Source organism: Xenopus laevis, chromosome 5S (genome assembly GCF_017654675.1).
Source record: "Xenopus laevis strain J_2021 chromosome 5S, Xenopus_laevis_v10.1, whole genome shotgun sequence".
NCBI classification, from domain to species: domain Eukaryota; kingdom Metazoa; phylum Chordata; class Amphibia; order Anura; family Pipidae; genus Xenopus; species Xenopus laevis.
The window spans coordinates 92,850,715-92,863,929 of NC_054380.1; the positions used below are offsets into that span (position 1 = coordinate 92,850,715).

Consider the following 13,215-nt stretch of genomic DNA (forward strand, 5'->3'; position numbering starts at 1 on the left):
ATCACAGTAATTACCTTGAGAAATAAAAGAGATGTTTGTGGGTTACTATGTTTGTAAGATAATATAAAATTTGGCTTACCGCTGTCTGTAAGCATTACTGGAGTGGTGGGGGTTGCATCAGATGCTGTGGAAATTAAGGAGGAAAATTTATTTATTACCGAAATATAACAATAACGTTTTTTTTTAATTACTTTTTAATTAATTCACAAAAATAGGTACAGTTTGAATCTTACAAGTCAAGCTTCTACTGTTTCCATATTCATCCTCTTCATTGTCATAGTTCTCTTCTTCATCTTCAGCATAATTTACTGGTACATCTTCCTCCTTTTCTTTCTCACCTTCCATTTTTGTAATGCCATTTGTTTCTGTAGTTAATAAAAGACAACATACATTGAAGCATATTTGGGTAGTGCATGGCTAGCAGGGATTTGAGGTGTATATGACCATAGGGAAAAAATATTTAAAAAAATAGGCTTACCTTCATATTGCGTTATGATTGGAGGTGATAAAGTGGTAATGGAGATTTCTAAGGAATTAAAGAAAAAGGGGGAAAATATAAATTTAGAATATTTTAGCGACTGTGCATTAGATGAATGCAGAAAAAAACAAATATATAAGTAAATCTGTAAATTTTAAATCTTACCAGGCACAGTGTTAGCCATAGTATCAGTAGTATCCTCAGTATCAGTAGTATCCTCAATTTCATCATATTCTAAAAATTGATTTTTTGTAACTGTATAGAGAAAAAGACAATTAATTGGTTACACAAGATAGGAACCCATGCATGGTAGTTTTGTATTGCTAGTAAAGTAAACATAAAGCCAGTTACCTTGAATTGCATATAAATAGATTGGTAACATGAATATCAAGAAAATCATTAAATGAGTTTTCATTTTTGTGTTCATGGCTGATCTGTTTGCTGATCAGTAAACAACTGAATAACTCAGATGACTACACCTTGATTACAATGGATGTCATGTGACATGGTTAGAGTGCAATCTATTATGATGTCATAAAGCAATCCATTATGCTATAAAGCAATCCATTATGATGTAATCAAGCAGCAAGTTTACTGACTGGATAATTCCTGCAATGCAATGCAGTCTTTACATTAAATACTATCAACTGAACAAATACAGTTCAGAGTTTGAGAGATAACGGCAGCCTGTCTTAATATGACAATGACAGTTAAAACACCTAGCAGAAAAAGCAGTTGAGATGGTTTACTAGTATGAGAGGGACATGCAAAAAATGACATGGTCGTAAAACTTCTAAGGAAAACAAGGCAGGCATAGCGAATTAAGTACTAGCCACAAACAGATTATTTGCAAAAAGAAGTTTCAGCAGAAAGTGGGGAAATTGTTACCTTGAGTTTATACCAAAAGGATCAGTGTAACAAACATAATTAATAAATGGGTTTTCATTTGTCTTTCCATGGTTAATCTGTTTTCATATGAGTAAACATTTGAATGCAGTGTTCTCCCCAGACTGTCTGGCTAATCTTTCCCCCCGTTACCTGGTTTCTCTCTGTCTTTGCTGCTCACCCCCCCATTGTGTGAATAGTTGTAGTTTCTGTATTGAAGCCAATAGGAATGTACGCTGTGTTTGCTGAAGCACACAGTCCTATCCACGTGTATAAAAAAACTGTTATTTACTGTAGAAGGAGTTAGAGGCAACATTTTATTAATTTTATTTTTCCACACCTGGCCCAATTAATTTTTTCCCGTCTGGGAAATATTTTTTCTGGGTAGAAAACTGGAAATGCTTAATAAACTGTAGTTTAATCAGCAATGTTATTATTTCATCAAGCACTCTACAGATGGTCATACGTTTTCAATTGCACTCACTTGCTGAGGTTGCTCTGGGCCCAATTTGGCCTGAGATCAATAGTTGGCTCATACATTGGGTCCTGCATAGAAACCCATTGAACAAGGACTTCATCAATGGACCAGTGTGGTTCTTATCCAATGGGATTTTTTTTATACCTGCCTGACTTTCTATCTACTGTGACAGTTCTGGTTAGTTGCACCCTGGCCCAGTCTCTGGTTCGTCAGTACACAACAGACGTCATTAAATTGTTAATACATTGTTATAATGACCAAAGGACCAGTTTCCATCAATAAAGGGGCTCCAGTGATCAGGTGGAGAACTACAGAAAAAATAGGATTTGGCAATAGAAAGCAGAGCTGCCAAAAAACAAACCTATAAGAAATACACACTTGTAACATATATTTTAAACACATTGCATTTTATCACGGTGGATTAAAATCTGGTTAGTGGCATTCCCATGATAAATCACTGGCAGCCACACGGAATCAGTATATGTAACCGCAAAACCCGACGAGCATAGGGGAACATAAAGAGAGAAATGTGCAATGGCAATCCATCTTCACTGTCATCTTTTCTTCCAGGGGTTTTGGCTTGATTACACACATTTCCAATTGCCTGGGCCCTTTCACTAGCAGTTCTCTGCTGTATCTTCACCTGCCATTTATAGGAATCACTTAAACTAAAGACTTGTTTAGTGAGTTCTTCTGACTGAAAATGTATCTATAATTAATAATTGTAGTTTAGAAATGGCATGTGTTCTGTCCAGTCTAAAAGGGAACTTTCACAAAATTTAAAATTTACTATAAACTTCATCATACTGAAAAAGTAAACTTTCTAAATATTGTTAAAATAAAAATTCTGTACCATATCTGGAATAATCAAGTTTATCTTCCATATCCCTCTCTCAGCATATGTTCCTCTTGATTCTGTCTTCATGAAGGAGTTGGGTGTCAGATTTTCATTGACCAATAGTTCCAATATATCTTATTTAGGGGCTTCCTTTCCTAGCAGATGTTTTAGAGCTCATTCAAATAACCAACTACAACCCACACAAAATACCTTATTTTGGCACAAATCCTGCATGTAGAGAAACAGTAGAGAAAACATCTAGGCTAAAGGAGCCCGCTTACAGATATTTTGGATTTAACTGTCATTCAGAATGAGACTCCCAACTCCTGCATGAAGAAAGAATGAAGAGAAACAGATGCCGAGAGGGGGAGAGTGAAGAATAACTCGATTATTTCAGAAACTGTTCAGAATTTTTAATTAAGAAATGTACTTATTTCAATATAATGAAGCTTACATTACATTTTCATTTCTGCAATAATTCCCCTTAAAGAGGACCTGTCACCTAGATATATATATATATATGCAATATATAGCTTTCCATCTGTACTTAAACCCTTTAGTCATCTGTTTCTGTCTATATCTGAAACGGATTAGAAAATATCCTACATGTAAAAAGTGTTTCATAGGTGCTGCCATCTTGAAACAGGACCCCTTTGTTTTCTCTGTGTGGGCTGTGTCAAACTGGCAAATCTCATGTGTGCTTAGTCATAGAGAGTATACTCTGTGATAGACATGCTCTGCACCACTCATGCCACACCAGGACTTGATATTCTATTAGGATTGTTTAAAACACCTTCTATATTAGCACATTGTGTGGGCTACTACTAAAAATCTCAAACTATGAAATTACCAAAATGCTAAAACCTACTAAGAATGTGCTGTCCTTGGATTCATTTATAAACACTGGGCAAATCTGTACCTGGGCAATATCCAATGAAACGTTTGATTTCACCGTTCAACCTGCAGCTGCCTCTAAAAAGCCAGTTACTGATTGGTTGAAATGGGTTACTGCCCAGGTGCAAATTTGCCCAGTTTTTAGAAATTAGCACCCTTTAGCTTAAAGTCAACCCCAAAATAAAAATGTCACTAATAAAAGAAAACATAATTCTAAGCAACTTTCTAATATATATTTATTGTAGATGTTCAGTGCTTTTAAAGTTATAGTATTTGCTTTACTCCTGGTTGGTACTTTTTAAACAATGTTGCAAAAGTCTTAGTTCCCCAGCAGCAAAGTCTGATCTCTTAATCAGCTGCCTTGTCTTACGTTGTATCAACAGTCTGAGCCATCAGGGCAGAGAATAGAGAGAGGCAGCCAGTACATATACAAATAACTTGAAAACCATAGAAAAATTGTAATGAATGTATATTTCAAAGTTAGAATTACATTTTATTTTACTTAATAAGGCAAAACATTTTTTTTGGGTTGACATTCCCTTTAAAGGGTTGTTCACTTTTAAATTAACTATTTGTATGAAGTAGATATTGATATTCTGAGACAATTTACAATATGTTTTCATTATTTGAGTTTTTGAGTTATTTAGCTTTTTATTCAGCAGCTCTCCAGTTTGCAATTTCAGCAATCTGGTTGCTAGGGTCCAAACGATCATAGCAACCATGCACTAATTTGAATAAGAGACTGGAATATGAAAAGGAGATGTCTGAATAGAAAAATGAGTAATAAAAAGTAGCAACAACAATAAATGTGTAGCCTTATAAAGAATTTGTTTTTTTAGATGGCATCAGTGAAAGGTGGAAAGATTCAGAAAGCAAATAATTCAAAACTATAAAAAATAATGAAGGCCAATTGAAAAGTTGCTTAGAATTAGCCATTCTATAACATACTCAAAATTAACTTAAAGGTGAACCAACCCTTAAAGGCAAAGAGGAAAGAAATTGCAGGGTGCCTAATCTCCTTTTCTGGCAGGGCCATTATATTGGGGCATCGTATCTTTAGTTCTTATCATATAAAAGGATAGGTGTTCCCTCAGCAGTGTTACAGCATTATGTGCTGATCTAAGGTAGATTGTGTGCTGCCGGGGGTAAAAAACATTGTCAAAAATGGAGAGGGGAGTAGGACCTCAGTAAGAAATGCAGCAATGCAAAAGGCTAACAGCGTGAAATACAATGTTACAATGCCCCCCCTCCTTCAAAGTACAATTATTTATGTCCTACTATGCAAAACACTGCTTTCCATGACCACTCAATGCTCCTTTACCTTCCAAGCCTCTCCCTCCACAATGTCAATCTATCTCCAAGCACATCCAGAATCTCCTTTCTCCATGCTTCCCCCCCCCCCCCACTGCCTTCCACATTATTTAATATAATATGCAGGGGAGTACCGGAGCTTTAAACTTTTCTCACTAATACTCTGTTCGGAAACGACAGGGATGAGAAAGGAGAGATTGCAACTCTGTTCGCAAGGGTCAGAAAGAGTTATGCAGGAAGCAACACAGAGCCTTGAACTTCAGATATAGTAACTCCTTTGGAAGGCACAGGGAGGGGAACGCAAGGGGAAAGCATACACATTCATATGGAAGGGACAGTGAGGGGTATGCAGGCAGGTAATTAAACCCATATATACTGTATATTTTAAAAACTGCTATCAGAAGGCAAATGAAGAGATACAGGGACACTGAACAGAGATTAAAGCAGAATAGAGCAGTGCTAGCAGTGGCAGTAAATCTATCACGGAGGCAGAGTAAAACTGACATTCTTAGCTACTGCTGGTCAGATTGCTTCTCTGGTCTTTTGATCTCCTCCTTCTTTTGTTCTCCTTCTTCCAAGGATTCAAACGGGTGGGAGGTAAAATCTCACGAGATTTATAGTTTTACCCTTGAGGCTTTGCGTGCCGACTTTCAGAAAGTCGGACTGGTAGAGTCTCGTGCACACTTTGAAAGCACTGCATTAGTTTCATTTATTCAAAAAAAAGATGGTGGTATGTGAGTACTGATAACTCTTTAATTACAGTCCTACTGTTAGCAAAAAAGTGACAGGTTTCCTTTAAAGCTCCAGATCAGGTGTCCCCAATATTTTTCAGCCGTGAGCAACATTCAGATAATCAAATAGTTGTTCTTGGGTAGTGAAAAATGAGGACTGTTATTTTCCATTTTATAGGACCTATGTGGGCTGGTAGGCTGCAGGCCGGGTCGGACTGGGCCCAGCCAGATCCGCTAACCATTTTTCTATTTACAACATATGTAAATCCTTGGGGTATTTGAGGAACAGATGTGGCCCTTCACAGACTCTTAATAGTTACATTTGCTCAACACTATTTTTAATTTCATTCCTTCTAAATTTAGAGCAAAGATTTATTTTTATGGAGTAATTACAGAGCTTTTTAAAGGAAAACTGTGATCCAAAATAAATACTTAAGCAACGTATAGTTTATATCATATTGAGTGGCGTATTAAAGAATCTTGCCAAACTGGAATATATATTTCGCTAAATATTGCCCTTTTAGAGTTTTTTTACCCTTGAGCCCCCATTTTATGATATTCTCTGTGCTGCCTCAGAGATCACCTGACCAGAAATATTGCAGCTCTAACTGTAACAAGAAGAAGTTTGTGAGCAAAAGGCAGAACTTTGTCCAGTAGTTGGGTCCTGTGACCTAACATGTATGGTTGGTTTGTTTTGTTTGTGTGCACCGAGAATCCTAGGATCCCAGGGGGTGGCCCTTAATTCATAATATGGCAGTTTTCTATTTTGGGTTGCTGATGGCACATACTACTAGAAACACATATTATTATGGAAATAGTTTATTTACATAACATAGTAACATAGTAATTTAGGTTGAAAACACATCAAGATCATCAAGTTCAACCTTTTTTAGTCTCTATATAACCTGCCTAACTGCCAGTTGATCCAGAGGAAGGCGAAAAACCCCATTTCAAGCCTCTCCAATTTACCTCAGAAGGGGAAAAAAATTCCTTCCTGACTCCAAGATGGCAATCGGACTAGTCCCTGGATCAACTTGTACTATGTTCTATGTTCCATTACCCTGTATTCCTGCCTTTGCCAAAAGGCCATCCAACCCCTTCTAAAGTATCAGTCTGTATGACTGCTCCAGGGAGAGAATTCCACATCTTCACAGCTCTCGTTGTAAAAAAAATCCCTTCCGAATATTTAGGCGGAACCTCTTTTCTTCTTATCTGAATGGGTGACCTTGTCTCGGCTGGAAAGACCTACTGGTAAATAAAGCATTAGAGAGATTATTATATGATCCCATTATATATTTATACATAGTTATCAAATCACTCCTTAAATGCCTCTTCTCCAGCATGACCATCCCCAACTTGGCCAGTCTTTCCTCATAGCTAAGATTTTCCTTACCTTTTACCATCTTAGTTGCCCATTTCTGAACCCTCTCTAATTTAATAATGTCTTGTTTGAGAACTGGAGACCAAAACTGTACAGCATATTCTAGATGGGGCCTTACCAGTGCTCTGTACAGTGGAAGAATGACCCCCTCCTCCCGTGACTCTATGCTCCTTTTAATACAGCTCAAGACCTTATTTGCCCTTGATGCTGAGTGGCATTGCTTGCTACAGCCAAGTTTATTATCTACAAGGGCTCCATTGTCCTTTTCCATTATGGATTTGCCTAGTTCAGTCCCATTAAGGTTATAAATGGCTTGGGTATTTTTTACATCCCAGGTACATGACATTTATCAACTTTGAATTTCATCTGCCACTTAGCTGCCCAGATTGCTAGCTTTTCAAGATCCTGTTGCAAGGATGTTGAATCCTGGATGGAATTAATGAAGCAGAGATTTACATATGAGCTGTTTTATTTAATATTTTTTAATAGAAACCCACATTGTTCAGGGGCAACGAAGGAGCAATATTAATACTGGCACTGTTTTATCTAAACACTGTCATGTAAATCTTTATAGTGTTTCAGGAGGCATCATGAGGACTAGTAGAAAGTAATAGTGTAACTTACATTGTAGAATATGTTTATTTTCTATTTATCTTGCTTATTTGAAAATCTTCTATGAGCATTCCTTCTCTGGTTCTTCTTTGTCCCCCGTATCACCTATTATTCCTGAATAACAAAAGACTCCATTAGAGTTGTTATTATTAACACGTATTTATAAAGTATTAACATATTCACATACAGGACTGTAAAATAAGAGTGTATTTAACAAACAGAGTACATTTAATAATAGGACTGTAAAATAAGAGTGTATATAACAAACAGAGTACATTTAATAATACAACCGATACCCAATACATGAGGTAATGAAAGCCCTGCAAACAGAGCTTATAATAAATTCCTACATATAAGAACCCCAAATACTATATCATTTTATTAGATATTTACCTTCTTCAGCTTGGACCATTTCATCTTTTTTACTAAAAAAAATTGAGAAAAAAATTAATAGTAAGAACTCAAGAAGAGTGCTAACAATACATAGATGAATGAAATACATACGCATTAAAACGGGCGCAGCAGAAAACACAGCAGCATGGTCCAAGAATCAGGGACAGGCATACAAAGCCCAAAAGTGAACCGGAGATGATCAAGTTCATTTTTTTTTCTGAAGACATATAAGATGAGAAAGTGTTAAACAAGTCCTTCATAAAACAAAGCATCATCACAGTAATTACCTTGAGAAATAAAAGAGATGTTTGTGGGTTACTATGTTTGTAAGATAATATAAAATTTGGCTTACCGCTGTCTGTAAGCATTACTGGAGTGGTGGGGGTTGCATCAGATGCTGTGGAAATTAAGGAACAAAATTAATTTATTAGCGAAATATAACAATAACGTCTTTTTTTTAATTAAAATTTAAGTTTAATTAAATTTTCACAAAAATAGGTACAGTTTGAATCTTACAAGTCAAGCTTCTACTGTTTCCATATTCATCCTCTTCATTATCATAGTTCTCTTCTTCATCTTCAGCATAATTTACTGGTACATCTTCCTCCTTTTCTTTCTCACCTTCCATTTTTGTAATGCCATTTGTTTCTGTAGTTAATAAAAGACAACATACATTGAAGCATATTTGGGTAGTGCATGGCTAGCAGGGATTTGAGGTGCATATGACCATAGGGAAAAAATATTTAAAAAATAGGCTTACCTTCATATTGGGTTATGATTGGAGGTGATAAAGTGGTAATGGAGATTTCTAAGAAATTTAAAAAAAGGGGGAAAATATAAATTTAGAATGTTTTAGCGACTGTGCATTAGATGAATGCAGAAAAAAACAAATATATAAGTAAATCTGTAAATTTTAAATCTTACCAGGCACAGTGTTAGCCATAGTATCAGTAGTATCCTCAGTATCAGTAGTATCCTCAATTTCATCATATTCTAAAAACTGATTTTTTGTATCTGTATAGAGAAAAAGACAATTAATTGGTTACACAAGATAGGAACCCATGCATGGTAGTTTTGTATTGCTAGTAAAGTAAACATAAAGCCAGTTACCTTGAATTGCATATAAATAGATTGGTAACATGAATATCAACAAAATCATTAAATGAGTTTTCATTTTTGTGTTCATGGCTGATCTGTTTGCAGATCAGTAAACAACTGAATAACTCAGATGACTACACCTTGATTACAATGGATGTCATGTGACATGGTGCAATCTATTATGATGTCATAAAGCAATCCATTATGATATCATAAAGCAATCCATTATGATGTAATCAAGCAGCAAGTTTACTGACTGGATAATTCCTGCAATGCAATGCAGTCTATACATTAAATACTTTCAACTGAACAAATACAGTTCAGAGTTTGAGAGATAACGGCAGCCTGTCTTAATATGATAATGACAGTTAAAACACCTAGCAGAAAAAGCAGTTGAGATGGTTTACTAGTATGAGAGGGACATGCAAAAAATGACATGGTCGTAAAGCTTCTAAGGAAAACAAGGCAGGCATAGCGAATTAAGTACTAGCCACAAACAGATTATTTGTAAAAAGAAGTTTCAGCAGAAAGTGGGGAAATTGTTACCTTGAGTTTATACCAAGAGGATCAGTGTAACAAACATAATTAATAAATGGGTTTTCATTTGTCTTTCCATGGTTAATCTGTTTTCATATGAGTAAACATTTGAATGCAGTGTTCTCCCCAGACTGTCTGGCTAATCTTTCCCCCCGTTACCTGGTTTCTCTCTGTCTTTGCTGCTCACCCCCCATTGTGTGAATAGTTGTAGTTTCTGTATTGAAGCCAGTAGGACTGTACACTGTGTTTGCTGAAGCACACAGTCCTATCCATGTGTATAAAAAAACTGTTATTTACTGTAGAAGGAGTTAGAGGCAAAATTTTATTAATTCTATTTTTCCACACCTGGCCCAATTAATTTTTTCCCGCCTGGCAAATATTTTTTCTGGGTAGAAAACTGGAAATGCTCAATAAACTGTAGTTTAATCAGCAATGTTATTATTTCATCAAGCACTCTACAGATGGTCATACTTTTTCAATTGCACTCACTTGCTGAGGTTGCTCTGGGCCCAATTTGGCCTGAGATCAATACTTGGCTCATACATTGGGTCCTGCATAGAGACCCATTGAACAAGGACTTCATCAATGGACCAGTGTGGTTCTTATCCAATGGGATATTTTTATCCCTGCCTGACTTTCTATCTACTGTGACAGTTCTGGTTAGTTGCACCCTGGCCCAGTCTCTGGTCCGTCAGTACACAACAGACGTCATTAAATTGTTAATACATTGTTATGTGACCAAAGTACCAGTTTCCATCAATAAAGGGGCTTCAGTGATCAGGTGGAGAACTACAGAAAAAATAGGATTTGGCAATAGAAAGCAGAGCTGCCAAAAAAACAAACATATAAGAAATACACACTTGTCACATATATTTTAAACACATTGCATTTTATCATGGTGGATTAAAATCTGGTTAGTGGCATTCCCATGATAAATCACTGGCAGCCAAATGGAATCAGTATATGTAACCGCAAAACCCGACGAGCATAGGGGAACATAAAGAGAGAAATGTGCAATGGCAATCCATCTTCACTGTCATCCTTTTCTTCCAGGGGTTTTGGCTTGATTACACACATTTCCAATTGCCTGGGCCCTTTCAGAAAGCAAAATATAGATATTGTTTAAAGGATATGTGGAATTGCAGTAATTGGGAATTTTCTATTATGGGCTTGAGGTACCCAGCATTTCTCTGCTGTATCTTCACCTGCCATTTATAATAATCACTTAAACTAAAGACTTGTTTAGTGAGTCCTACTGACTGAAAATTTATCTATAATTAATAATTGTAGTTTAGAAATGGCATGTGTTCTGTCCAGTCTAAAAGGGAACTTTCACAAAATTTAAAATTGAATATAAACTTCATCATACTGAAAAAGTAAACTTTCTAAATATTGCTAATTAAAAATTCTATACCATATCTGAAATAATCAAGTTTATCTTCCATGTCCCTCTCTCAGCATATGTTCCTCTTGATTCTGTCTTCATGAAGGAGTTGGCTGTCAGATTTTCCTTTCCTAGCAGATGTTTTAGAGCTCATTCAAATAACCAACTACAGGTATGGGATCTATTATCCAGAACGCTCGGGACCTGGGGCTTTCCAGATAACGGGTCTTAACCATAATTTAGATCTTCACACCTTAAGTCTACTAGAAAATCATGTAAACATTAAATAAACCAAATAGACTGGTTTTGCTTCTAATAAGGATTAATTATATCTTAGCTGGGATCAAGTACAAAGTACTGTTTTATTATTACAGCGAAAAAGGAAATCATTTTTAAAAAATTTGTATTATTTGATTACAATGGAGTCTATGGGAGACGGCCTTTCCGTAATTCGGAACTTTCTGGATAACGGGTTTCCGGATAACGGATCCTATACCTGTACAACCCAAACAAAATGACTTATTTTGACACAAATTCTGCATGTAGAGAAACAGTAGAGAAAACATCTAGGCTAAAGGAGCCCGCTTACAGATATTTTGGATTTAACTGTCATTCAGAATCCGACTCCCAACTCCTGCATGAAGGGAGAATGAAGAGAAACAGATGCTGTGAGGGGGAGAGTGAAGAGTAACTCGATTATTTCAGAAACTGATTTTTATTAATAAATGTACTTATTTCAATATGATAAAGCTTACATTACATTTTCATTTCCGCAATAATTCCCCTTAAAGCTCCAGATCAGGTGTCCCCAATATTTTTCAGCCGTGAGCAACATTCAGATATATAAATAGTTGTTCCTGGGTTGTGAAAAATGAGGACTGTTATTTTCCATTTTATAGGACCTATGTGGTCTGGTAGGCTGCAGGCCGGGTCGGACTGAGCCCATCCAGATCCGCTTCTTAATGCCGCGACCTACCTTGTTGAGCGGTCGCGGCAAAAAAACTGTGCGCGTACTCGGCGCAGAGCCCCCAAGTCCGACCCTGGCTGCTGGAGGCTTTATTTGACAGAACATTTGGGTTCTTTACAACCAAAACTTGCCTGAAATTAAAAAATAAGCACCTGCTTTGAGGCCACCGGGAGCAACATCCAAGGGGTCGGTCAGCGACATGTTGCTCAAGAGCCACCGGTTGGGGATCACTTCTTTAGATAGATGTCACTTGTATTGGTCCCATGATACTGACATCAAGTGACCACAGGAGATTGTCATGGCTTCCATCTTTGTGCATTAGTAGGACAGGGGAGGCCACCGCCAGCCCTTTAGCTTGCAGAAACCTTTAAACGTGGATAATATATTAAACAAGAGGATATTTAATGCATTCACATATAATAAAAAGTAAAGTATTCCTTAATTGCACTTACAGTTATGGTTTCATAGAAGTTCAGGTTTTTTTTTTTTTTTTTTTTAAAAAAAGGATACATTCACATTCAGCCTTGCAGGCTAGAAGCAATAACATCTTTACACACACACACAAACCACTGCATAGTTAAATGAAAATGGCATATTATATATGACATTTTTTTTCAGTACCATCATGTTTTAGGATGATCTGCACAAGTTCTTATCTCAACCACTCTATTAATTAATCCTAGACAGAACTGTCACAACTGTATTAGTGTGGGAGAATAAGGTAGAAAATATACAGTAGTACTTCTACAAGGTACTGTTTCATTATTATAGAGAAAAAGGAAATCACTTTTTAAAATGTTGATTATTTGGATAAAATGGAGACTATGGGAGACAACCTTTACTTAATTCGGAGCATTCTGTATAGTGGGTTTCCATATCTAAATCACAAGTTCAAATATATAAAATACACTGTATAATAATGCACATGTGAAACTTTAACCGAGCTTTAAACCAAAAAGTATTTATCTTGTGTTTTTAAGTTCAAGCCCCACTTAAAAATTAAGCCTTCAGACAGCCCCCCAATTGAAAATTAATCTGATACAGGTATAGGATCCCTTATCCGGGACCCGATATCCAGAAAGCTCCGAATTACGGAATGGCTGTCTCCCATAGACTCCATTTTATCCAAATAATCCAAATTTTTAAAAATGATTCCCTTTTTTCTCTGTAATAATAAAACAGTAGCTTGTACTTGATCCCAACTAAGATATAATTAATCCTTATTGGA

At 36.3% G+C, this 13,215-nt stretch overlaps 1 protein-coding gene and 1 long non-coding RNA gene across 2 annotated transcripts in view; one reads left to right on the plus strand and one right to left on the minus strand.

The window, feature by feature from the left end:
* The window catches only part of xxylt1.S (xyloside xylosyltransferase 1 S homeolog), a 90,905-nt gene that overhangs the window by 21,977 nt on the left and 55,713 nt on the right, over nucleotides 1-13,215 (plus strand).
* Nucleotides 80-474, minus strand: LOC121394270. Its single transcript, XR_005961605.1, has 2 exons — nucleotides 234-474; nucleotides 80-124 (listed from the first exon to the last, which is right to left on the minus strand). It is a non-coding gene; the product is annotated as an uncharacterized LOC121394270 (long non-coding RNA).